The following is a 26,567-nucleotide window of genomic DNA, read 5'->3' as shown; positions in this document are numbered from 1 at the left end:
AAATAAGCTTCATGAAATCAGAGATTTTCATTTCTTTTGTTTCCTGCTCTATTTTCACTGCCATCGACAACACCTGGCATGTGATAGGGATTTGACAAATCTTTATTGAATGAATAAATAAATTCATAAATAACGAAGGTAAAATTTAGAATTTTAGGCTAAATAGGTCTGGCTCCAAAGCTAACACATTCTATTGCACAGTTCTGTGCTAACCTCTTTTCTATTGGTATAAGAGCCATTTGCTCCGGCACTGGCTTTAATATCTTTTTTTTTTTTTTAAAGATTTTATTTATTTATTCAACAGAGATAGAGACAGCCAGCGAGAGAGGGAACACAAGCAGGGGGAGTGGGAGAGGAAGAAGCAGGCTCATAGCAGAAGAGCCTGATGTGGGGCTCGATCCCATAACGCCGGGATCACGCCCTGAGCCGAAGGCAGATGCTTAACCGCTGTGCCACCCAGGCGCCCCTGGTTCAGTTTTAATAGCTGAACAGTGCCTCATCATAACAATGTAGCATAATTTCCTTAACTGATTTGCTGTTCTTGGTTGTTTAGGTTGCTTCAAACTTTTTATGATATATATAAAAATGGACATGACTCAAATCTTTATGCACAGTCTTATTTTTTCCTTAGCATAAATTCTTCCAAGTAGAATTATTGGAGCCAAAGAAGGCATAGTTGTGAGGCTTTGAAAACTTCCTGCCAAACAATTCCCCCCATCCCCCGGATAAGTTGTGCTAGTGTATACATTCTCCATGAGTCGGGGTGTGTCCACTTCTGCTCACCCTGAGATATTTGAGTAGGTAGAAATTTTGTGGTCCTGGACAGGCTTTCAGAAAGACAGATAGCAGACGTCTGGAATCTAGAAGTCTGAATCTAGCTCCACGTGATGGTGGGTAGGACAGGACTCTATAGTGTGGAGTTCGGAAGCCCCCACACACTGCCTGGAACCCCACCAACAGAACTATGCATTCTTCTAAACTTGTCCAGAATTTCCCATCTCATGTCTTTCCTGTTGCTTTCCTTTTGTTCTGACCACTTTTATTTCTACCATACGTACACCTTGTACCCGATTCTGTGCTCATCTCTTTTGGTCTCTGGTTTTGTGTACGGAGATGCTGCTTCTCCACCCTGACTTGACTTCTCTAAGGAGAAGAATGTTTGAGTTTCTTCTGTAAATTCAACTTTGCAGGGCACCTGATGATGTATACAGCAGGTGACAAGATGTATACAGCAGGTGATAAATACCTGCTGGCTCAGCCGACTTTCAGGCCAGACCTGTAGCTATTGCCTACTGGGCATTTCTAGGGTGTTGCCGATTCTATAGAAAAATAGTGCTTTCTTCTGATTTCCAAAAAATAAAACCACATACGGTGCTGGGGGATCCTTCTCCTAAGCCTTCAGAGAAATACATCACGTTCTTTATTATTCCCTCAAGGAGTCATACGGTTTGTTATCTTCAAGCTGTGTTACATGGAAAATCAAAGCTTAAATCCACTTTGATCTTGTTGTCTCTCAGTTCCAGTCTCGATTTTATTTCCTGAGCTGGAATGCATAGGAGGAAGGATGCATGCATTGGCTGAGTGGAGACAATGTGCTGTTTACCCTGGGGTTACTGATAACCAAGGAGGGCTTGCCCTCCTCCCCACACTCTTTCCCACCCCATTGTACTCTTCCACAGCCTTTGGGCAGGCTACAGCCATGGAGGCAGAGGCAAAGCCCTTTAACTTTAATGCTAACACCCAGATTACTCGGGATTCTGTTCCAGTAGCTTCCCTGACCTTCTCTAATAGTGAGTTACCTTTCCATACCTTTGAGTCTTGACATCACTGGATTGGGTTGAGAGGGTGGTGTTGTGAGCAATAATAAAAGACAGTGGAATTGGGATGGTGGTTATAATTTGATAGTTATTTGATGTGGTAGCGGCAGCATGAGTCACATAGGGAGAGAGAGTAGAGGGCATGGGGCATGGAGGCCGCTCACACCCACACCTCCCTGACAGTGGCAGTCCCATGTGAGGCGTGGGACTCTGTGGAGAAGTGGATTCAGAGCAGAAAAAGGGAGGAACATAGCAATCTCTCAGGTCAGGCTTTGGGATCAACAGATTGACCAAGGTTTGTGATTTATTACTTGGGAATAGCCACACTCAAGCGCTTAGCATTGATGGATATTTTTCTCATTACATTTCAAACATAGAAAATGGTCCTTTCTGAATGAGAAATCTGGGGCCATTTTAGTCATTAGTCATTTGAAACTTTCTCTCCTGGTGTTACAGAGAGAAAAAAAATGACAAGAACTAAAACACGTTCCTTGCTCTGAATTGCTTATACAGAACAAAATGAAATGCTTAAGTTCAGTAACTCCATTAGTCTGGTGGTTTGCCTCTTTTTTTTTTTTTTTTTCTATTTCTGTTTTAGCTGCCTGTTGTATTCAGATCTTTTATTATGTGGGAACAAAAATAATTGAATGCATACTGTGCTGGGTATGTATGAGTATATATTAACTCTTCAGTGGTCCCCGTGGCACCTATGAAATCTAACTCCCTACCATGATTCAAGGAAGGTGCTCAATTAACATTTGATTATTAAACTGAGTGGGCTCAAAGAATAAAACCTCAACTCCACACGAGTGGAGGCAGATATTCTGAAAATCCTGGGGAATTTCAGTGTTGATTTATCTTTGGGTGTATCAGCATCAGACGCATGCTTAGAATTCATTCTGCCAGGTGGCCTGGTTGCAACCTCAGCTCAATTTGAGGCTACTCCTAGCAGCCAAGTACTAACAGTTGGGTGGTCTGCAGATAGCCATTGTCCTTGAAGGAAACCAGAATATGTCACCCCAAAATATGTCACTTTGGCATAAAGATCACTTTGAGGTGAAGGCATTTGAGAAGAAGCAGATACAAGGAAGTTCCCCACCTTCCCCCTATTTGCCTGAAAGCAAGGCATAACTTTTCAAGGGTGTCCCTCCTTCTTTCTCTACCAGGGAGGACAAAAGTTAATCATAAGAGACAATTTTAGCTCCATATCAGCCTAGAGATAGCACCAGAGGAATCTACATCACAGAACTGTGCTGACTAGCTTTTAACTATCATCAGTTTCCATTCTATTTACCTTCCCATGGTTTACCACCCTTGGAAACCTAAAATCATTTCCCTCTGTCCTATCATTTTTTCTATAAATGTATTGTTCTTTTTTTGGAACTGCTATATAAGCCTGAATTCTAAGCCACTTCTTTGAGTTATTCATCTCTGAGTCTTCTCATGTGTTACATGTGCAATGCATATGTCAAAACACTTGTCTATTTTTCTCCTGAGAAGCTCTCTGTTATCACAGAGCCCCAACTGTAACTGTAGCAGTTTGTAGAAGTGGTAAACACAGCTATTGCATCTGGACACCAGCGCTTACATGGGCTTTATTCTGTGTGATCTCATGTATCTCCTGAAGAGGAAGAGGAAGTAGAAATTATTTCCTAACTTCACAAAAGGAAATTGAGGCTCAGAGAGGCTAAAGGACATATCTGAGACCACCCAGGACACCATGCTGTAAATTTGAACCTGATGGTGCTATTTTGGCCTCACATACTAGTTAGTTTACTCTTTATTCTGGGACAATATAGGAAGTTGGTGAATGGCAAGTTTTAGAGGGCAGGTCTATTTACCAAGGGCTCCTGCATAAACATGATGAAGAGATATATGTCAGCTTGTCTGAGTTACAAACTGGTCTCTGTGAAAGGGGCTTTATATTAATAAAATTTCAGAGAATATCTACAAATGAAATTGCCTTTGAAACACACACACACACACACACACACACACACATCACCTCTTAAAGGCACAACAGAAAGCAAACAACTTAAGCATCAAAGCTTATTTTAATCATTTTTGATAGAAACATTTATAAAATTAGGTGAAATTTATCCTGCCTTCTTAAACAGATTATATGAAATTAAGTCCTAAACTTCACGATGGCAGGACTTGTGTGTATTTTGTTCATATTACATCCTCAGCACCAAGTTCTGTGTCTAGCACAGAGTAGGTATTCTAGAAACAGTTGTTGAATGAATCAATGAATAAATTTAAAAAAACACATCTAGATAGAGCATAACAAAATTTAAAGAAGCTAGCATATTTTGGGTGATGATCTCATTTTAAGTCAACAAAAACCTCTGTTTGTGGTCTGTCCCGCATTTTCATTTTATTTTTTAAAAAAACGTCATTACTCTCATTACTTTGCTCTGGACTGCATAGAAGCACTTTCTTAACCATAAATTCACAGTTGCTAAACTCAGCTAGAACCAAGTCAAGCTCTTCTTCAACCCCATCTGATTTGTGTGGCCTATGGCACCTTGGATTATTTTTCTAAGTAAAAGGAAACCATTTGCTTGCTGACAATCCACTAATTTAAATATACTTTCAGGTATAGATTTTCCATAAACCTGGTAACCAGCCCAGCCTTTTTGGCTTTTAATTCTGAAATTTATTGGCTCTTCCTTGCCTTTTGCAGATACAAGCTCATTCTTAATTGTTCATTTTTATTCTTACCCCAAACATAGTAAATCTTAATAGCTATGGTTCCAACGTTAAGGCAGAATGTGGTAGCTGTGGAGAAAAGTATTCAAAAGCACATTAGATTAGCAACAATATAATAATGTTTCCAAGGCGCTCATAAGAGCTTATATTGACTTTCAGAATCATTGTGCAGAGATGTTTTTGAAAGGACCCTCCAGACGGATGCATTCTCCCTACCTCAAGATTGTCATCACATGTTTCTTCTTCCATCTCTGAGTCATTCAGAACTGTGAAAATTCTATTTTTCCACTTTAATTACAGAACTGGATGAGAATGTATTCTGTTGTTTGGCAGTATTACTAACGCACTCTGTTTGTTTATGGCTCTTTGAGAAAGTCATTTTAATAAGGTCAGATTTGCAATTTAAATGAACTTTAATATTTCTTGCAAAGGCTGGGGCTGCTTATTTATGCGAGGGGTGAACACGGTAAAAATTTATGGTTTAAAAATATGTTCTCCTGTTTTCTTTTCCAAATGGTGCATCTCAGGTGATAAACGTTTTCAACTATATTTATAATTTTTTTTCCAGAAAAGGGCAGAAAATCCAAATCAGTGAAATAAATCATGACTCTAAATGGGGTTGTTAATACTGTATTTTTCTGCTTTTCCCATTAAAATCTCTACCCCAAACCCCTATCATATTCATGAAAAAATATTACTCAGTCATAATCCTGTGGGTGAACTCTTTGTTCTAGCACTCCAATACCACACAAACCAGCAAAACCATAACACAACAGAAACTATTCTCTGAACTTTAAGGAGTGGTCATTTATTGGATTTAAATTGCTCTTGATGGACAGAACTTTAGGTAAAGAATGGAGCCTCTACATTTACCTGTCAAAGGAATCTGTGACTGAGTTGTCAGGCCAATTTATACCATAGCCTGACAACTCAGGGATCAGGAGGGGTGGCCTTTAGAGGAATTCATTTAATTTACTGAGAAGTTATTTCTTGATTGGAGTGATGATAGACAGAGAAGTGCCACCGTCCTTTCTCTGGCTTGAATTCTGCCTCGTACTTCGTAAGTGCTTTACAGATGCTCTGTTGGAAACACAAAGACCAAAGCAAGGGTTAGAAGATCTGAATGAAGCTTAAGCAGTAAACGCTTGTAGGCATCCATGTTGAAAATGTTTGACTACATTGGAATAGGATGACTTTTACATACTTTGAAAACCAAGATAAGAAGAAGAATGAGAGAAGCTGTCTACTTTAAGTTTTCTGTTAGCTTAAAAGATTCAAATGTATCTGCAGAAACAAAATTCTATCAGGAATTAAATCTTGGTAAAATTCGTTCCTTCCTCCCTCCCTTCCCTACTTCCTTCCTTCCTTCCTTCTTCCTTCCAACAAATTGCTATATTCAGTTTTACTTATTTCAGAGGTTTAGTGTTCCTTTGAGTCAGGTAACTCTCAGGCTACCATCTTGTCTCCTTGCCTGCCCAGCCAAGCCTCAGGGAGGAGGAACCTCGGTGATCATTTACATTTCCTCACCTCACATTCACTTCTCAGTTTATACCCTTTCCATGTCCATTCCTGACATTTTGCTGAAACTCTTCTCTCCAAGTTCAGCAAGACTCCTACAGCTGGAAATCCAATGACACTCTCTTTCCTTGATTTGTGTGACTTCTCTTGAGAATAGGCCCTGATGCTTTACACTTGGGCTTTCTCTTTTCTTAGAAATCTTGGTTTTCCTCATGTATCTATGGCTATTCCTTCTGGATCACTTTCAAGAGTGCTGAGACCCTAAATGCTGGTATTTCTCAGAGTGCTCTTGGGTCCTCTGCTCCTCTTACTCCATATGCTTTCCTGGGTAACTTCATCTGTTCTCAGGGCTTTCGTTACCACTTACATGAAGCATGGGATCTTGTGGTGTCCTAAACTCAGGTGACATGTGGTTCTCACTAGTTTCTTTGGTTGCCACCTCTGTGAATGGCCCCCAAATCCATTCACCCAACCAGAAGTCTGAGTTGTAGACCCTTTTGTTTGCCCATCCTATATCCAATCAACATATCATTACTTTAAATGCCTCTCAAATGCATCCCATTCTCTCTGTTCCTGGAGAGAGTGCCTGTCTGTGCCTGTCTTGGTCCTGTTATTTATTGTTATCTGGATCCCTCTGTACTTCCAATCAGGCCTTGTTCTAAGAGCAACTTCCATGCTACACCTGGAGAGAATTTCCTAAATCATAATACCTGGTTATATCACTCTTCCTGTTCATTCCTCCAATGGCCATCCAAAACTTTTGGTACAAATTTCAAATTCCTATCACCCAACTATCCCTCCCTTCCCCTATGATTCTCTGCACTGTTTCTTATATTCCACATATGAGTGAAATCATGTGGTGTTTGTCTTTCTCTGACTTCTTTCACTTAGTATAATGCACTCTAGCTCCATCCACATCATTGCAAATGGCAAGATTTCATTCTTTTTGATGGCTGAGTAATATTTCATTGTATATATACACCACATTTGCTTTATACAGTCATCTGTTGAAGGACATCATATGGCTCTTTCCATATTTTGGCTATTGTGGACATAGCTGCTATAAACATTGGGATGTGTGTACCCCTGTAAATCACAGTTTTTGTATCCTTTGAATAAATACCTAGTAGTGCAATTGTTGGGTCATAGGGCATTTCTATTTTCAACTTTTTGAGGAAACTCCATTCTGCTTTCCAGAGTGGTTGCACTAGTTTGCATTCCCACCAACAGTGTAAGAGGGTTGCCTTCTCCACATGCTCACCAACAGCTGTTGTTTCCTGTGTTGTTAATTTTAGCCATTCTGACCAGCGCAAGGTGGTATCTCATTGTGGTTTTGATTTGTATTTCCCTGATGACAAGTGATGTGGGGCATTTTTTCATGTGTCTATTAGCCATTTATATGTCTTCTTTGGAGAAATGTCTGTTCATGTCTTTTGTCCATTTCTTAACTGGATTTTTTATTTTTGGGGTGTTGAGTTTGATAAGTTCTTTATAGATTTTGGATACTAACCCTTTATCCAATATGTCATTTGCAAATATCTTATCCCACTCTGTGGATTGCCTTTTAGTTTTGTTGATTGTTTCCTTTACCACGCAGAAGCTTTTTATCTTGATGAAGTGCCAATTATTGCTTTCTTTTTAAACACCATCATCAAAGAACATACAAAGAACTTGGTCTGTATGATACTTGGTCTTTGGAATTTGTCAAGATCCCTTTTTGTGGGCTTGTACAGAATGAAATTTTTTATTATTAGATCGATGTTGGCTTAAAAAGAATAATTTTCTGTAATTGTTTTTATTGATCAAGATTAGACTTCACTTTGATTTTTCAATTTGGGAACTTAAATTTTTCTTCAATCCTAGGAAATTCAAATGTTGTCTTTCTCCTGTCTTTATTTTCTTCTACTGTCTATCCTATTAGATAGACACTAGATGGTTCATTCTGTTCACTACATATCTGAACCTCTTGTTGACATTGTTTATCTCTTTATATGCCTGTGTGTATTCTGGATGGTTTCCTTAGCTATTCTTTCTGGTTCATTGATCTGTTGTTTAATTTGCCCATTGCATCTTGTATGTCAGTCTCTGTGCATTCATTTTTTTCAGTCTTACTTGATTTTTTTAAAATCCATTTTTTAACCTGGTGTCTTATTCTATCATTAATGTTTCTATTCTTTTGTTCTCTTTAATGATTTTAAGAATACCAGACTTTAGCATTTAGATATTGCAGGCATTTCTGGTTCTTGGAATGCTAATTCTGCTATTTGCTGCAGCTGCTGATTCCCCTTAGGATGGTATATGTCCATGATTTTGTTTTTCTCCCAGTGATTTTCAAGTTTCAATTGTGAGCTTGTCTTTGGTGGGTTTTTTTTCTCCTGTGGTAGCCTTATGTATTTGAGCTGTGGGAATACATCTTATAGAACAGGTTTAGATTTTTTTCCTACGGGACCCAGAAGTTTCATGTTTCAATGATAAGTTTTGATATTAATTTTTCAGGTTGACATTCTTGAACCATGTCTCCAAAGTGAATTTGGATGCTGCACCTGTTTTAATACAAGCTGGGTGGCATAATATCCTAAGATATTTTTCCCTACTCAGGGCTAGTATGGTGGTAAAAAAAAGAGAAGGTGCAAGAGTGGTGTTCTGGAATAGACCAAAGTCTACTATAAAAGCAGGCAGAGGTATAAGAGACAAGGAAGGAGACAGAGAAGGGTGCTGCTGGAGACTGGAGGACGGCCAGGGGAGAAGAGAATTTCAGTAAAAGACATGAGTTTCCCTGGGTTAAACTTAGCACATGTAGAATTTAATCCAGTTAAACCTCTCCTCACCAGTTGACTCTGAATACTGCTGAAGGCTGACTTCATATGATTTGCCTTTGTATAGGCTCCCTTGTGGGACCTTTCACAAGACGGGGCACATAAATTACATGAAGGGCGTACAGAGCACAGTGTACACAGGCTTTGGAAAGATCAGTTAACAGGTCAACTCTAATGACAGAGGTTGTGTGATTAAATTATGCCTCCTTGAAGGAATTTCTGCCACTTCAGTTAAAACTCAGGCTCAGCTTGACATTCAAGGCCTTTGCCTATAATGGCACCCATTAATATTCATGAATGTTCCACCATCACATCTGCTTGCTTACTGACTCTATGTGGGACCAGATTCAACACAGACCAATATTCCTCCACATGCAAAGCCTTCCCTGTCTCAACTTGCCGAGTGATCTTTTAAGTCTTACCTCCTTCATGGAGCCTTTCTAGATTTCCCCAGACCAGTTGTGATTTCTTTATCCCCTGAATTCTCATAATCTCATGTTGCAATCTTCATCACCCTCTGTTTGGTCTTGCATGTTTTTCTCTAGCTGTAGTATGTGTCCTATGACTTCTCACTCCCTCACTTTTACTTTCCAGAGGGCAGACTCTGAACCATCTTTATTGTTGGGGCACCCTAGTGTCAAGAACCATGACACAACAAATGTTTGATACATAGCTGATAAACGAATTTATGGAGGAACATGAGGGTGATGTGCTTTTTGCTTTTACTTTGCGGTGGGGTCTGGGATCAGAGCAGTTTGTGGAGTGTGCCAGGGAGCACCTTCAGAGTGCCTGGGCGCTCACGCTCTGTGCAGTGGCCATGCACATCACTACACAGACCACCACGTTGAAGCCAGGGGCCTGTGCTCTGGCCAGAGAAGATGTTGAAAATGTGGTTGAAGGTGAAGGCCATGTTCTTCAGGGCCAAAATGAGGGAGGCTCAATTAAAACTTTCTGTGTATCTGCCCTGGCTAAGGTCAGCTGCTGTGAACATAAGCCCACTTAGCTCAGATAGCCGGAGGCAGAGAAGACATACACACTCACACACCCACACTTACGTGCCGGTATATATATAATTTTTTAAAGGCACAGGTTTCACTCATCTCAGAGCCTCCTACTGATAGGTTGAAGCCCCATAGCTCTACAGCACATATGAGGGGGAAGCCAACTTTATTCAGAAAAGCATTTAGAGCAGCTGTTGCAGCCCGGTCTTAGCAGCACAGGGCGTGTGTATGGGAAGCAGATGAGTCGGCAGCACGGCGGTCATGCAAGTACTTGGGGGATGTAACCTGCATGGTTTAGGAATGATGATTCGGAAATCACTGAAGCCTAAAACACCCACTTGAGTTTTGGTGTCATTCATGGTAAAACTCTTCCCTCCACAACAGTGTCCAACCAATGGCCCCTCCTTTTCTCTCCTTTTTTAAAGCTTTTCCCCTCATATTTTCTCCCTTCTTATTTTGAGACAAAAGGGACATTTGGATAGAAATTGTTAGTATTTAGGGGCGCCTGGGTGGCTCAGTTGGTTAAATGCCTGCCTTCACCTCAGGTCGTGATCCCAGGGTCCCAGGATTGAGCCCTGTGTTGGGCTCCCTGTTCAGTGGGGTGCCTGCTTCTTCCTCTCCTGCTCTCCCTACTTCTCTCTCTCCCCACTCTCTGTCAAATAAATAAATAAATAAATCCTTAAAAAAAGAAATTGTTAATATTTATACTTAGATCTTACTGTCTGTTAAATATGCTTGTCAGTGACAGTGAGGGTGAGAGACCACAGGCAGGAACAAATGAGAAAGAAGTATAAAAACACATGATGCACTGGGTGTTATATGCAAGTAATGAATCATAGAACATTACATCCAAAACTAGGGACGTACGGTATGGTGACTAACATAACATAATAAAAAATTATTATTAAAAAAAACAAACACAAAACACATGATGGGTCTATGTGCCAAAAGTCCCTAGGGTATAGCTTTTGGATACATCCCGGTTTTTAATCAGCAGATTTATAGTCCTAATTATGTACTTGGAATTCATTTGTGCTCCTAAAGCCCACAGCATCTGGGGGGCACTGGCTGGCAGTGGGGCACGTTGGCCCGAGTATAGTTCATGGTGTAGACTATTTGTGCACGGGGCTGAGTGATGAAAATATTCCAGAATGGAGATGCAAGGTGGACCTGAAGGGGCCCCGGAAACCATGATGTTTTTCTCCACAAGCAGTAACACATGCTCATTGACCCAGCAGGTGATATCTAACAGCAGCTTACCAGGGCAATAGCTCAGAGCCAGTGGAGACACCTAGCTACTTCATAAAAGCTGCCAGACAAGGAAAAAAGGAATTGCTTTTTAAGTGACTTGATCTATTTGCAGAGATCACAGAAGTTCAGGCCAGCAACAAATGTGTTCACCTATCTTTTGAAAAGAGGAATGATCCCTGAGATTACCTCTAGGAAGTTTAAGTGTATGGAGAAAAATACCCAGAACATCTAAAAAGTAATGGAATCATGAGTGAATAAGCAGCTTGGTGTGGCCACAAATAAATCATCCAGGACGGATCCGAAAGCTATTTAAAATTCACAGTGGAAGGGAACAAAGTCACTGCAATACATCTTGATTTTAGTAATGCATTTGATACCACATCACGAAGTTTTGCTTATGAAATTAATTGACACTGGCGTGGATATGAACACTGTCATAGGGATTGATAATTTTCAGGGGGTCTGTAAACAAGGCATGGTGATGAATAGTGTGACATCCAGCCAGAGGTGGCTGATTAGTAGGGGTGCCAAAGAGATTGGTGTTAAGCCTGATCATATGCAACAAGGTTATTAATGGTTTCAAAGAGAAAGTAAAGGGAATGTTAATGAAATTTGCAAATTATACAAACCGGGGTGGTGCTGGAATAAATCCAATAAGAATGATGGATAGAATTTATTCCAAGAGATATAGACAGGTTCAATATATGGGTAATAAACAGCAAAATGAGATTCATTTTCAAAAAATGCAAACTAGGATAGATCAGAGGAAAAAATACAAGAAAAAAATGATTCCTGTAAGGGCACTAAGAATTTGCTTAATTTGCAAGATGCTTCAGGGTCCTTTTTAGTTGGGCACCAACCTACCTCCCTACCTCTCTGTCCGAGTCATCTTTTCCCCTTTGTTGCCGTCCCCTTGCACTTTTCCTTGTAATCTCCTTGAATGGTCTGTGATTTTTACACCTCCATGCTTTTGCAAATACTGCTCCCTTTGACCAAATGCCTTTTCCTTTTATTTCAGTGTGTAAAATCCGATGCATTCTTCAATACTCTACTCATGGTTCATTTTCCTTGTAATACAGTTCTCTACTCCCCCAGAGAACCACTTTCTCCACTGTATGGCCATCTTACTTGGTAAATCCTTTTATTGGGTCTCTTGTCTTACTGCATTGTGACCATGGCAAGGGAGGAAGGGCAGTGGGTAAACACATGGTCTCCAGGGTCAGAGTCAGGCACCCAGCCTAAGTGCCATATCAACCACTTGTGGGATATGTGACTTTACCTGAGTTCCATAGACCTTTCCAAGCCTCTGTTGTCCTATAAAATGAGCATTGTCTTAGTCAGTCTGGGCTGCTATAACAACAGACATGTATTCCTCACAGTTCTGGAGGCTGGAAGTTTGAGATCAGGGTGCCAGCAAGATTGTGTTCTTGATGGAGGGCCCTCTTGTTGGCTGTATCCTCACATGGCCTTCCTTGGGTACACATACACACACACACACACACACACACACACAGAGGGAGGGGGGAGAGAGATAGAAGGGAGGGAGGGAAAGAGGAAGAGAGATCTCGTCTCATTCTTTATCTATAAGAACATTAACCTCATCATGAGGGGCTCACCCTCGTGATCTAATCTAACCCTAATGACTTCCCCACATCTCCACCCTCAAATACCTTCACATTGAGCGTTAGGGTTACAACATATGAATTTTGGGGTGGCGCAAACATTAGGTCCACAGCAGTCATTTTGCAAGGATTCAAGGACGTATTTTTTTATGAAAAAGACCGTGGCTGATTCACAAGCTAGTTTCTACTGTCAGGTATTACTGCTCTTAGTGACAGCAATTGCTTAAGCCTTTTTGTTTTTTCAAATCCATGAACTCTTCAAGGGCAGGAAAAATTATTCTTATTCTTTATACTCTTCCTCATCCCTCATACAGTATCTGGCGTATAACAGGGCTTTGAACCAGTGGGCCGCACATTAGTAAGGGGTTCTTTCTGAATACTAGAGCCATTCCTTTTGCTCTCTGTATTTTGGGTTCAGTAGAGAAATAGACGAGCTAGATAATTAAGCTCTTTCCTAGTTCCTTTTACAGGTGTTTCAAAGGAAAGCACTGAGACATTCACCTCTGAGTTAGGTACTGCTTCAGACATCCAGTGGCAATTTTCTGGTGTCTTTCTGGTGAGATCATGTCTGAAGGAATATGGTCAAGCGTGGGCCAGATGTAGCCAGTGGATGGAGTGGGGAACAACAGCCATATTACTGGTTAAAGAGATAGTCCAAGAGGTTATGGGGGTGAGGTAAAGGCATTGGGAGGAAAGAAATACCCTAATTATCTGATATGTGGGGCCTCCTAAGAGGGGATTAGGATCTTGAAACTTCATAAATCTTGGAATTTATAGTTTGAACAACAAAGAAAAAGAGAAACATGATGCCAATATTTCTTCTGACGATGCCAGTAGAATCCTTCTGGCTTTGGAATAGTTATTTTGGGTGAAGCTCTTACCTGCATGAACTTGCTGAAATAGAGAGATGAAGCCCCAGGTGGGCAGCAGCCAGTCATCTTCTGAGATAACAGTATGCATTGTCCGACATAAAGATATGCTAGAAGCCACCCCCGCCTGACCATATTTGCTCATCAACCCCAGACTCTGTCCCCACACGTTTCCTAAAAATATAGTATTAATTTTTGCCAAATAAAGAACACCTTAGCTCATACTGCATGATAAACACATGGGTCTACAAGTCAGCTGGAGTTTGGCCGATCTAGGATGCATTTGGCTGGGCCAGGCTGGACTCCAGTCAGGCTCATGTCTACTCATTCTTGGGGTATGCTCTTCTCATGGGAGATGGCAGGACCATCGGAAATTGGGCCAAACCACACAAGTCCATTTAAAGCCTCCACTAGCTAAGTCCAACATCAAAGAGTCAGAGAAGTATACACAGCCTACGTCTTTGGGGGATACTGTAAAGTTACATGACAAAGAATATTGACATGTAATTCTATAACAGAAGGGAATGAAGAATCGGAACCAAGAATCCCACACATACAACCGCCATCCCACTTCTCATCTGTTGCTCATGCTTAGTCAAATGGTGATAAATTTTCCCATCCAATTCTTTTTTTTTTTTTTTAAGATTTTATTTATTTATTCGACAGAGATAGAGACAGCCAGCGAGAGAGGGAACACAAGCAGGGGGAGTGGGAGAGGAAGAAGCAGGCTCCCAGTGGAGGAGCCCGATGTGGGACTTGATCCCGGAATGCCGGGATCATGCCCTGAGCTGAAGGCAGACCCTTAACGACTGCGCCACCCAGGCGCCCCATGGAACCCAAGTTCTAAGTGTTACTGTCCTTACCACCCCTATCATGGGGAGTTTCTGGGTTCAGATGGTAGGACTGGAAAGAAGCTATAATTTCTCACCAGCTCTGGTGAACTACTACTCCCCTAGTTGCCACTGAAGAAGGAGGTGCATATTTTAATCAGAGTTCCCTGGACTATTTTTTCAGCACAATTTGGCATTACTTAAATGCCTCTTCTTTCTCCAATATGGTTAAGTCAGGCTGATTTCAAGGAAAATGTTTTCAAGCTTGATCTTGGATTCAACATTGGGCATAGATTGAAGAAGAGGAATCAGTATTTCAGATGGATGGAAAGCTATTTGGAAACAGAAGTTCAGAAGGCTTTCTAATGTTTTAACTTATAGTAAGTTCCAATGTTTAGCCTATACTATTTGGGAGGTCAAAATCCAGGGGCTGGCACTCGGTTGGTAGGAAGAAAATTCTCTCTGTTTTGATCTAGGATCCAGGTAGGTCAACAATCCCTGAGAACTTGTCTACATTCATTATGCTCTTTTCTTTCCTTTACCCTTTGGGGTTGTGCCCCACTGACCTCTGTCTGTGGACCCATAAGACATGCACTCCTCAGGACTTTTTCATGTGTGGTTACCTCTACCTCGAGTATCCTTCCTGGACTTGACTTGGCTGCTTCCTTTGCAATCTTATTTCCTGCACTTATGGATCCTGGTCTCAGAAAAGCCTTCCTTGATTACCTGTGTTGGATAGTTGCTAATTGCCCCTCCCAGTTCTACTTACCAACATTCTCTACTCTGTTCTGTGTTCTGTGAGGCAATGACAGGCTTCCTTTTGGGTTCAGAATGTTGGGGTGGAGAGAGGTCAGGGTCCTTATTCTTTGGGCTCCCTCTCTGATGAGTTGCACTCTACTGAGAGCTACTGTCAACAGGATGCTTCCTGCAACCACAGACAGCCTCCTTCTCTTACTCTGTTAGGTTGGTAAAGGTAGATTGCCAGCTTTCTTCTTGCTTTCCCTGCCAAAGAATTTCACCATTCCTTGCTAGCTTCTTTCAAGCTTCCTTACACTTTTTTGGCAGGTAGTCTTTCTCTAAACTTTCCTCAATTACTCTGCTTGAGTTTTCCATCACTACCTGCCAGGACCCTGACTAACACAGCACTCTATCCAAATGCCTCTTTCCCCCCATTATTTAATTTCCTTGACCCTATCTTTCTCTTCTGAACTTTCATGTAATTTTAAGTTTTATTTGGGTATTTATTTATTACATGTGTCCCCTCCTGATGGTGAGTTCCATGAAGATAGGGACAAGGCTTATTTTATTTATCAGTATATAGTCACTACCTGATACTTTGGTGCAAAAATATTTGTTGAGTGAGTAAACAAGCAAAGAAAAAAATGGATGGATACCAACACAACTCATCAGGTTGCCAGAGAAGTGTTATTAATTGAGCAATTGCTATTTGACAGCTTCTGTGCTGGGTGCTATCCATACATTACCTCATTTACAGCATCCTGTAGGTACAGGAGCTGAATGTCACTGCTACAGAAATGAGGAAGCTGAACTTCTAGGAGATTATGGAACTTTCTAGAAGACACACAGCTAGCGGCTCCAGGTTTCAAACCCAGTTCTGTCTGACTCTGAGTGCTGTGCTTTTCATCACTGCACTAAACTGGTTGGGCACTGGCAAGAAGTGTAGGTGCCCAATCTTTTGTTTGGCTGCAATGGAGAATGTAATCAATAGCTGGATTAAAACTCCTCGTCCCCCCCAGGGCTTCCAGATGGACTGTTCAATCACATTCAGACCATGCAGCTGATAGAATCCCCCATCATTTTTTCTTCTCTCATCAGTGAATAATGGAACCTGGCTTCCAGCTTGGCAGGGTACTTCTCACCCGGTGGATTCTGTCTCTTGTCTCTGTGTACCAAGGATATACTTAATGATTTGCTCTTATGTATATAGAACAAGTGAAAAGAGGTTAATTCCATACCAAACAGAACACCTGTCAAGAAATTAGGGCCTTAGTTTTATAAATCCCCAGCCTCCCTTTCATTATTGCTGTAACTCACGCCGACAGCAGATAATCTCTAAATTATACAGAGCTTCATGATTAAAATATTTTGCCCCTTTTTAATAGTTTGAGAAGAAAGAAGATGTGGCTTTGGAGGCTTGGTGTCAAATTAAGCAGTAATAGAGCCATAGAGGAATATAATAAATATGCATAAAGACACAAAAAAAGCATTTCTAATAGGTCCATACCATAGGAATTTGCTATGTGTGAAATTGAAAGACTTCCTAGGGAAAATCCTTGGCCCATTTGCTTTTAAATTCACTTTTTATGCCCTTTTGTTAAAAAAAAAAAGTTTTAAGCTCCATTATTCCCTTGTAGAGGAATCTGATCAAAGGAACATTTTCGGAGCTCTAGAAAACCTTTGCTGAGGGCAGGTACCCACCGAGCCCCCTGCCAGCCCACAGTGAGGGTGGAAGACATTGTTGCTCTGGTTTTACCTCCAAAGACCAAGGCTATCACCCCAGGCATAATCAATCAATGAAAAGAACTGAGAAATATTTATCGAGACCATCTGGGCTAGGCTTAGCAGGGGAGAGAACTGAAAGGTGGCAACAGGCCTGGGGGAGCTCATAATTCAGCCAGGGACCCTGCAGGTCCATCTGTTGTAATGGGCAGTCCCACAGATTGGTTCAAGTCTGGGGGAGCTCCAAGACTGAGAGTTGACTGCCCACAGAGATGACTTTTCAGAGGAGGTGGGGCTTACACCTGGCTGTTAGAGATGATCTGGAGTGTCAGGAAGGAAGGCAAGGGCTCCTCAAGTGGAGAGTGTCACCCCTGGAAGTTTGGAAATGGGTCTGCTGTGAATAGAGATTCCTGCTGTAGTGAGGGCAGCACAGGGGCTGTAAAGGGTGTTTTCAGAGCCAGTCTAAATTCTGACACCACTTTTGTGGCTTACAAGATGCATGTCCTTTGGTTTTGCCTGCAACTCTCAATTTTCATCTTCATAAAATATCAAGGAGAGGAATGTTGGAAAAGACAATGGAGACGAAAAGAAATCTTTCAGTCTTCAGAATAGTCTATCTGTTCTAAGAAAGCCTGCCAATTTGCATGTGGTTCAACCTCTTTGCCCAAGATTTATCACAGTAGTGAAATTAGTCCCTTGGAGAGGCAAAGCTTCCAGAACTTTTCTGCATATTATTTAGGTATTTGGTAACTTTGTACCATTTCAATAGCTTTATAAGCTGAGAAGATGTTGTGGATTTATTTCACGTTTTCTCCATCTTAATTCAAATATTAAAGTTTTAGAAAGGTGTCTTAGACTACTTAAAGATCTCCAAAAGTGTTGTATGGGTTCTGTTGGTGTCCGAGAATTTGGGCTATACAAGGGGCCACTCTGTAAACAGACTTGAGTATCAGATAAATACGTCTTCATTTTGTTTGAGATCTTTCATGAAGTAGGTTGATTTTTAGCTCTTGTGAGTCAGATCACATTTATATAGCAACAGAAAAAACAAATGAGCTAATATGACCCCTGTATTTTTCATCTCACAGACCAAGAGATGAACTTTTATAGCTAATGTGTTCCTGAAAGGTTTCCTATTTTCTTTTTATCTAGAGGCAAAGAAGTGAGAAAATAATGATTTATTGAGCAACTTCTACATGCTCCGTGCTAGGGGGTTTACAAGTGATTTCTCATTTAGTTCTCAGAATGACAATCAAGGACGATACCATTTTCATCGTCTACAAAACGGCATAATAATAGTGCCTATGTCTCAAAGATGCCGTTAGGATATAATGAGATAATGTCTGTACAGTAGTTATCTTAATGTCTTCCTCATAGCTATAACCATTACTATTATTATTATCATTTTAATTTTATTTACCTCACGAATGTTATCCAATCAGCAGGAGTTAGGATATAAGCATTCTTATAAAAAGGCCAAAAATGATTTGTATCTGTAAATGAGATGGGGGAAATTAGTTTATTTATTGCCACTTATGTGCAAGAAATAGGCTTATAGTCAAAGGTTTCTTCACAATTCAGTTGGATTTGGATGAATCCAAATTTAATTAGCACATATCTAAACTCAAATCTTAGTTTCTAATACTATTTTCCAGTAAAAAGATCCAGGGCTCTTTGGAGCAATGGCTGGTTCTAGGTGGGAAGGAAATTTGCGGGATGAGCCTGGATCATCTTGTAATGTTAGAAACTAAGGATGTGCTCAAAAATGAAACCAAACCAAACCAAAACAAAAAACCCCACCACAATGATGGGAGTATTTCAAAGAGACACTGTAGCCAACTAAAGAGCTCCCAATGGCCCAAACTGGAACAATATGAATAAGAAAATAAAATAATATTGAATTCCAACCGAAAGTATAAAATATATATCCATGAGTCCCTACTGACATAAATAAATGATTAAATAATTAAATAAATGGGGGAGAAGAGACAACCCAGACAGAAGGATTAAAAACAATTTATGTAGATTCCTTGTTCTCAAGAAGGTGGAGAACAACTCCCCACTCCTCAAATGCGGGCTGTGCATAGGGACCTCCTTCCAAAGAGCACAGTATAGAAATGGGGTAAAGAGTGATTTTTATAGGAAGTAAACTTGACAAACAGTACCTCACCCTGGTGGCCAAGGTCGACATCAAGAGTGCTAAGTCATGCTCATGGCAAGCGTGCAAGAAAACTGTACTTTACCTCTGTGGTCTTCCTCCTAACAACTAAAACCCCAGTGTAATCAGGAGAAAAACATCGGACAAACTCCAGTTGAGGGACAGTCTATGAAATAACTGATCAGCGCTACTCAAAACTGTCAAGGTCAGCAAAATGGAAGGGAAGTCTGAGAGACTCTCACTGCCAGGAAGAGCCCAAAGATACATGGTTCAAGGTCGTGTGGTATCCTGGAGGCTATCCTGGCACGGGAAGAGCATAGTAGGTAAAATCTAAGCAAATCTGAATAAAGTACGAACTTTAGTCAATAATAACTTATGCATATTGTTTCATTCATTGTAACAAATACACCGTACTAGCTAAGAATCAGTGAAAGGGGAAGCTGGGTCTGGGGTAAAGTCCGTGTCAGCTTTGCAACTTTTTTGTACATTTAAAATCGTTCNACTTTAGTCAATAATAACTTATGCATATTGTTTCATTCATTGTAACAAATACACCGTACTAGCTAAGAATCAATGATAGGGGAAGCTGGATCTGGGGTAAAGTCCGTGTCTGCTTTGCAACTTTTTTGTACATTTAAAATCGTTCTGAAGATATTAAATTATTTTTGCAGAAACTTGCTACAATTCATGCATCTATCCTTGTGTCATATGCTCGATAAGAAGAGATCATGGATTTTCTGAAATATACTTTGAGGGTGAAGAAACTATAGAAATATGCGGGTCAGGAAGCAGATAGCAATTTCTTATCTTTTTAGGTCATGGTTGGTAGAGTACCATGTATACTAAGTAACAAGTGAAAGGAAAGCTAATGGTTTCTGCCGCCTTGTTAGTGGGGGCTCTGCTGGGAGGCATAAGGAACTCTGCTAGCCTGGTTTCAAGGTCCTGCTTGAATCCGTTATCCTCAGAGCTGTTCTCTGAGCAAATGCGATCAGGGCCGTGGCAGCGATTGCGAACTGCCGCAAGCCCCCCACGATCACCGCTCTCCCCTACTCAGGGCAGGAGTTTCAGGAATTCCACTCAGAGAGCCGCCGGGGCGGGATTGTGATAATCGTGGCTCCGCGACCAAGCCCCTGCACTGTTTTGTGGACAAATGGGATTCAAGGACAAGCTTTCGGAGCAGGTGGGCGTCAGGGTTGCGCAATGGCTCAGGACTATGAGCCTGTCGGGGAATGGGAATGGTGCCGAGGCAGGGACCACGTGATTCCCCTCAGGAGAGCAAATAGAGCCCTAGGCTTGCGTACCGGCCTTGAAGAGAGAGCGGGACCTCACCAACGAAAAGTTGCGGTGGATTGGGGTGGGGGTGGGGTGGTGGCGGCAGGTGACTGGTAGAAGAGGAAAAGTCATAGATAAGTTTATGGAGGCTAAATGGGAAAAGAAATGACCATTTACAGGAAGTAGCAGTCCAGAGAGGACAGCGTGCTGTGGGAGAGAGAGTTCAAAGATGTGGGGAAGATTGACGTGCGGTTCGCCTATTCAGGGAGGGACTACTGCCGGCGGATGGATCTCAGACCGGAACTTGGAAGCCAAGCCGGAAATGGGAGTTGGGCGGGTAATTCAGAGATGCGTGAAGAGGTTGCGTGGACAGGGAGCGCTTTCTGGAGAAAGCCAGGAGCAACAGTCAGGCAGAACCTCCTGAGGGAAGCTGGCGCTGGGAAGATAGAGGAGGAGCTTCGTCATACCCCGTGTCCGTCTCCCAGGGTTCCATCGCTCTCTCCGTGTCAGGCACTGAGGTGGGTCACCAGCTATCTGTGCTGTTTTGCTGAAACTGTTTGGCTAACTCTGGCCTGTGAAGAGCTGGAAAGGGCCAGCTAGTGGGTCTGATCGGTGGAGCCTCAAATTCCCACGAGGAAGGTTATTCTTTTGCTCGACGCCCTATTTCCACAAGGGCTCCATTACAGGGTGACAAATCAATAAAGCCACCATATATTTTTATCTCCTAATCAGGACACTTTTGAGAGAGGAGAGAGGTACTATTCATAGTTACAGCAGAAGAACATGAGGAAGCCAGGGCTGTCCCTGGGAAACTTGCATGCATGGTCAAACTACGTATCACGACATTCACAGGACCAGGAGGAAGTTTTGCCCAAACCATGCCTTTTCTATCAAGATCCTTTGGATGAATGGGGCGCCGGGATGGCTCAGTGAAGTGACTCTTGTCTGTGTTTGGCTGACACTTATTTTTAAATGATCTTGTGTTTACCAAAGTGTTTCGGTATTGAATATTCCTGTGTTGAATGTGAAAACAAAAGGAACATCTCAAACACTTGATAATTTTTTTATTTCAAAGAGTAAGCCCTTTGAGGATAAAATAATAAGTGGTTTGACGTGTGGGTATGAAAGAAGTTCAGAAAGCTTACTGGGAAGAAGGAAGTGAGTCCAGTCAGTTCCCTCTTTTTCTGCATTGTTTGTTTGTTAATTTATTTTTTGAAGATTTTATTTATTTATTTGAGAGAGAGTGAGAGCACAAGCCTGGGAGAGGCAGAGGGAGAGGGAGAAGCAGGCTTCCCCGCTGAGCACGGAGCCCGACATGGGACTTGATCCCAGGACCCTGGTATCATGACCTGAGCCGAAGGCATACGCTTAACTGACTGAGCCACCCAGGTGGCCCTTTATCTGTGTTGTTTAACTTTCTGGCACTTTTAAGTTGTAAGGCACTGGTATAATTTTCTGATAATTTGCAAAGTTCCTATCCGAAGCTTTCCTTATCCAGCTCCACATGTTATAACCCAATTAACCACATTTCATGGGCTGCAGTTGATAATTAGCCATTACCCTTCCACATGTTAATGTTGAAGGGAGCTGGTTGCCAAACAAAAAGCAGGATCAGCTGAGCTGACAATGTTGACAAGCCACGGAGGCAAGTGGAACAGATAACAGCTTAGCCAGCTCCCCTCTTCAGCTGTGAGGCATATACCAGGTTGCTGAAAGCGAACTTTAATATGAAAATGCCTTTTGCTCCTCATAAAATGCACTAGATTACAGGAGAGTGAAGGTGGTCTTAAAAAGTCAAGTGCCTCCGAGCACTGCTCTTGCATGGAAGCTCTCTCTCCACAGGTTTGTTATCTTTGATGCATCCTGATGGTATCTGACTTGGAAATTAAAGTTCCTGGCAGGCAGGACAGTTTTACTGGAAGCTTTATGTAATTTGGTGACTTAATCAGTGGATCATTGTGATATCAGGTGACTACTATCTAAATGACATCTAATATATTGTAGAGAGGTTAGGTGGAACTTGGCTTCAATAATTTAGGGTATTAGGTGGCTAAGTTATAGAGCTCATTGTAGAAGACAGTGTGATAGTTAATTTTATGTGTCAACTTGACTGGGCCACAGCATGCCCAGGCATTTAGTCAGACATCATTCTGGGTGTGTCTGTTGGGATGCTTCTGGATGAGATTAATATTTAAGTTGGTAGGCTGAATAAAGCAGATCGTTCTCGCTAAAGTGGGTGGGCCACATCCAATCAGTTGAAGGCCTGAAGAGACCAAAAAGCTGACTCTTCTGTGAATAAGAGAGAAATCCTCCAGCCTGACTGCCTTCAGGAGGCAACATTGAGGTTTTTTTTTTCTTCCAGCATTTTTAAAATTATGTTAGTCACCATACAGTACTTCATTAGCTTTTGATGTAGTGTTGCATGATTCATTACTTGCATATAACACCTAGCGCTCATTGCAATATGTGTCCTCCTTAATACCCATCACTGGGCTAGCCCATTCCCCCTACTCCCCTCCACTCTGAAATCATCAGTTTGTTTCCCAGAGTCCATAGTCTCTCATGGTTCATTTCCCCCTCTGAGTTCTGCCCCCCTTCATTTTTCCCTTCCTTCTCTTAATGTCCTCCATGCTATTCCTTATGTTCCACATATGAGTGAAATCATATGATAATTGTCTTCTCTGCTTAACTTATTTCACTTAGCATAATCCCCTCCAGTTCCATCCATGTTGAAGCAAATGGTGGGTATTCATCCTTTCTGATGGCTGAGTAATATTCCATTGTCTATATGAACCACATCTTCTTTATCCATTTGTCTGCTAAAGGGCATCTCGGCTCCTTCCACAGTTTGGCTATTGTGGACATTGCTGCTATGAACATTGGATGAACATTGCATGTGCCCCTTCTTTTCACTACATCTGTATCTTTGGGGTAAATACCCAGTGGTGCAATTGCTGGGTCATAGGGTAGTTCTATTTTTAACTTTTTGAGGAACCTCCATATTGTTTTCCAAAGTGGCTGTACTAACTTGCATTCCCACCAACAGTCTAAGAGGGATCCTCTTTCTCCACATCCTCTCCAACATTTGTTGTTTCCTGCCTTGTTAATTTTTGCCATTCTAACTGGTGTAAGTTGGTATCTCAATGTAGTTTTGATTTGAATTTCCCTGATGGTTAATAATGCTGAACATTTTTTCATGCGTCTGTTAACCATTTGTATGTCTTCTTTGGAGAAGTGTCTGTTCATGTCTTCTGCCCATTATTTGACTTATTTGCTTTTTGGGTGTTGAATTTGAGAAGCTCTTTATAGATCTTGGATACCAGCCCTTGATCTGTAATGTCATTTGCAAATATCTTCCCCCATTCCATGGGTTGTCTCTTAGTTTTGTTAACTGTTTCCTTTGCTGTGTTGAAACTTTTTAGCTTGGTGAAGTCCCAAAAGTTCATTTCTGCTTTTGTTTCCCACGCCTTTGGAGAGGTGTATTGAAAGAAGTTCCTGTGGCTGACGTCAAAGAGATTACTGCGTATGTTCTCCTCTAGGATTTTGTTGGATTCCTGTCTCACACTGAGGTCTTTCATCCATTTAGAGTTTATCTTTCTGTATGGTGTAAGAGAGAATGGTTGAGTTTCATTCTTCTGTATATAGCTGTCCAATTTTCCCAGCACCATTTATTGAAGAGACTATCTTTTTTCCATTGGATATTTTTTCCTGCTTTGTCGAAGATTAGTTGACTATAGAGTTGAGGGTTCTTATCTGGGCTCTCTATTCTGTTCTGTTGATCTATGTGACTGTTTTTGTGCCAGTACCATGCTGTCTTGGTGATCACAGCTTTGTAATATAGCTTGAAATCAGGCAACGTGATGTCCCCAGCTTTGTTTTTCTTTTTCATCATTCCCTTGGCGATTCGGGGTCTTTTCTGGTTCCATACAAATTTTAGGATTATTTGTTCCAGCTCTTTGAAAAATGCCATTGGTATTTTGATTGGAATGGCATTGAAAGTATAGATTGCCCTGGGCAGCATAGATATTTTAACAATGTTTATTCTCCCAATCCATAAGCATGGAATGTTTTCCATCTTTTTGTGTCTTCTTCAATTTCCTTCATAAGTGTTCTGTAGTTTCTACAGTATAGACCTTTACTTCTTTGGTTAGGTTTATTCCTAGGTATCTTATGGTTTTTGGTGCTATTGTAAATTGAATCAATTCCCTAATTTCTCTTTCTACAGTTACATAGTTAGTGTATAGAAAAGCAACTGATTTCTATGCATTAATTTTGTATCCTGCCACATTACTGAATTGCTGTATGAGTTCTAATAATTTGGGGGGTGGAGTCTTTTGGGTTTTCCACATAAAGTGTCATGTAATCTGCAAAGATAGAGAGTTTGACTTCTTTGCCAATTTGAATACCTTTTATTTCTTTTTGTTGTCCGATTGCTGATGCTAGGACTTCTATTACTATGTTGAACAATAGTGGCAAGAGTGGACGTCCTTGTTTTCTGATCTTAAGGGAAAAGCTCTTAGCTTTTCCCTATTGAAAATATTTGCTGTAGGCTTTTCCTAGATGGTTTTTATGAAATTGAGGGATGTTCCCTCTATCCCTACACTCTAAAGAGTTTTAATCAGGAAAGGATGCTGTATTTTGTCAAATGCTTTTTCTGCATCAATTGAGAGAGTCATATGGTTCTTGTCTCTTCTTTTATTAATGTGTTCTAGCACATTGATTGATTTGCAAATGTTGAACCAGCCTTGCATCCCAGGAATAAACCCCACCTGGTCGTGATGGATAATCCTTTTAATATATTGTTGGATCCTATTGGCTGGGATCTTGTTGAGAACTTTGGCATCCATATTCATCAGGGATATTGGTCTGTAATTCTCCTTTTTGATGGGGTCTTTGCTTGGTTTTGGGAACAAGATAATTCTGGCCTCATAGAACGAGTTTGGAAGTTTTCCTTCTGTTTCTATTTTTTTGAAACAGCTTCAGGAGAATAGGTATTATCTCTTCTTTAAATGTTTGGTCACTGGGTGTTATATGCAAATAATGAATCATGGAACATTACATCAGAAACTAAGGATATACTGTATGGTGACTAACATAACATAATAAAAAATTATTATAAAATTAAAAGTTTGGTCAAAATCCCCTGGGAATCCATCAGGCCCTGGACTCTTGTTTTTTGGGAGCTTTTTGATCACTGCTTCAATTTTGTTACTGGTTATCGGTCTATTCAGGTTTCTGAATAGAAATTGGTCAATTTGTTCCTGTTTCAGTCTTAGTAGTTTATAGGTTTCCTGGAAGGCATCTATTTCTTCCAAGTTGCTTAATTTATTGGTATATAGTTGCTGATAATAATTTCTTTCTTTTTTTTTTTTAAAGATTTTATTATTTATTCAACAGAGATAGAGACAGCCAGCGAGAGAGGGAACACATTTATAGGTTTCCTGGAAGGCATCTATTTCTTCCAAGTTGCTTAATTTATTGGTATACTCGATCCCATAACGCCGGGATCACACCCTGAGCCGAAGGCAGACGCTTAACCGCTGTGCCACCCAGGCGCCCCGCTGATAATAATTTCTAATAATTGTTTCTGTTTCCTTGGTATTAGTTGTGATCTCTCCCTTTTCATTCATAATTTTGTTAATTCGGGTCCTTTCTCCCCCCCCCCTTTTTTTGGATAAGTCTGGCCAGTGGTTTATCAATCTTAGTAATTCTTTGAATGAACCACCTTCTAGTTTTCTTGATCTGCTCTACTGTATTTCTGGTTTCTATTTCATTGATTTTGCTCTAATCTTTCATTGATTTTTCTCTTCTCCTGCTTGGTTTAGGTTTTATTTGCTGTTCTTTCTCTAGTTCCTTTAGATGTAAAGTTAGCTTGTGCATTTGGGATTTTTCTACTTTTTTGAGTGAGGCTTGGATGGCTATGTATTTCCCCTTTAGGACCACCTTTGCAGTATCCCATAGGTTTTGGACTGATGTGTTTTCATTCTCATTGGTTTCCATGAATTGTTTAAGTTCTTCTTTAATTTCCTGGTTGACCCAAACATTCTTTAGCAGGATGGTCTTTAGCTTCCAAGTGTTTGAATTCTTTCCAAATTTTTTCCTATGATTGAGTTCCAGTTTCAAAGCATTGTGGTCCGAAAATAAGCAGGCAATAATCTCAGTCTTTTGGTATCAGTTGAGACCTGATTTGTGACCCAGTATGTGGTCGATTCTGGAGAAAGTTCTGTGTGTGTTCGAGAAG

Source organism: Ailuropoda melanoleuca, chromosome 14, assembly GCF_002007445.2.
Source record: "Ailuropoda melanoleuca isolate Jingjing chromosome 14, ASM200744v2, whole genome shotgun sequence".
Classification (NCBI taxonomy): Eukaryota; Metazoa; Chordata; class Mammalia; order Carnivora; family Ursidae; genus Ailuropoda; species Ailuropoda melanoleuca.
The sequence above is the reverse complement of the archived record's forward strand: the minus strand, read 5'-3'. Positions refer to the sequence as shown.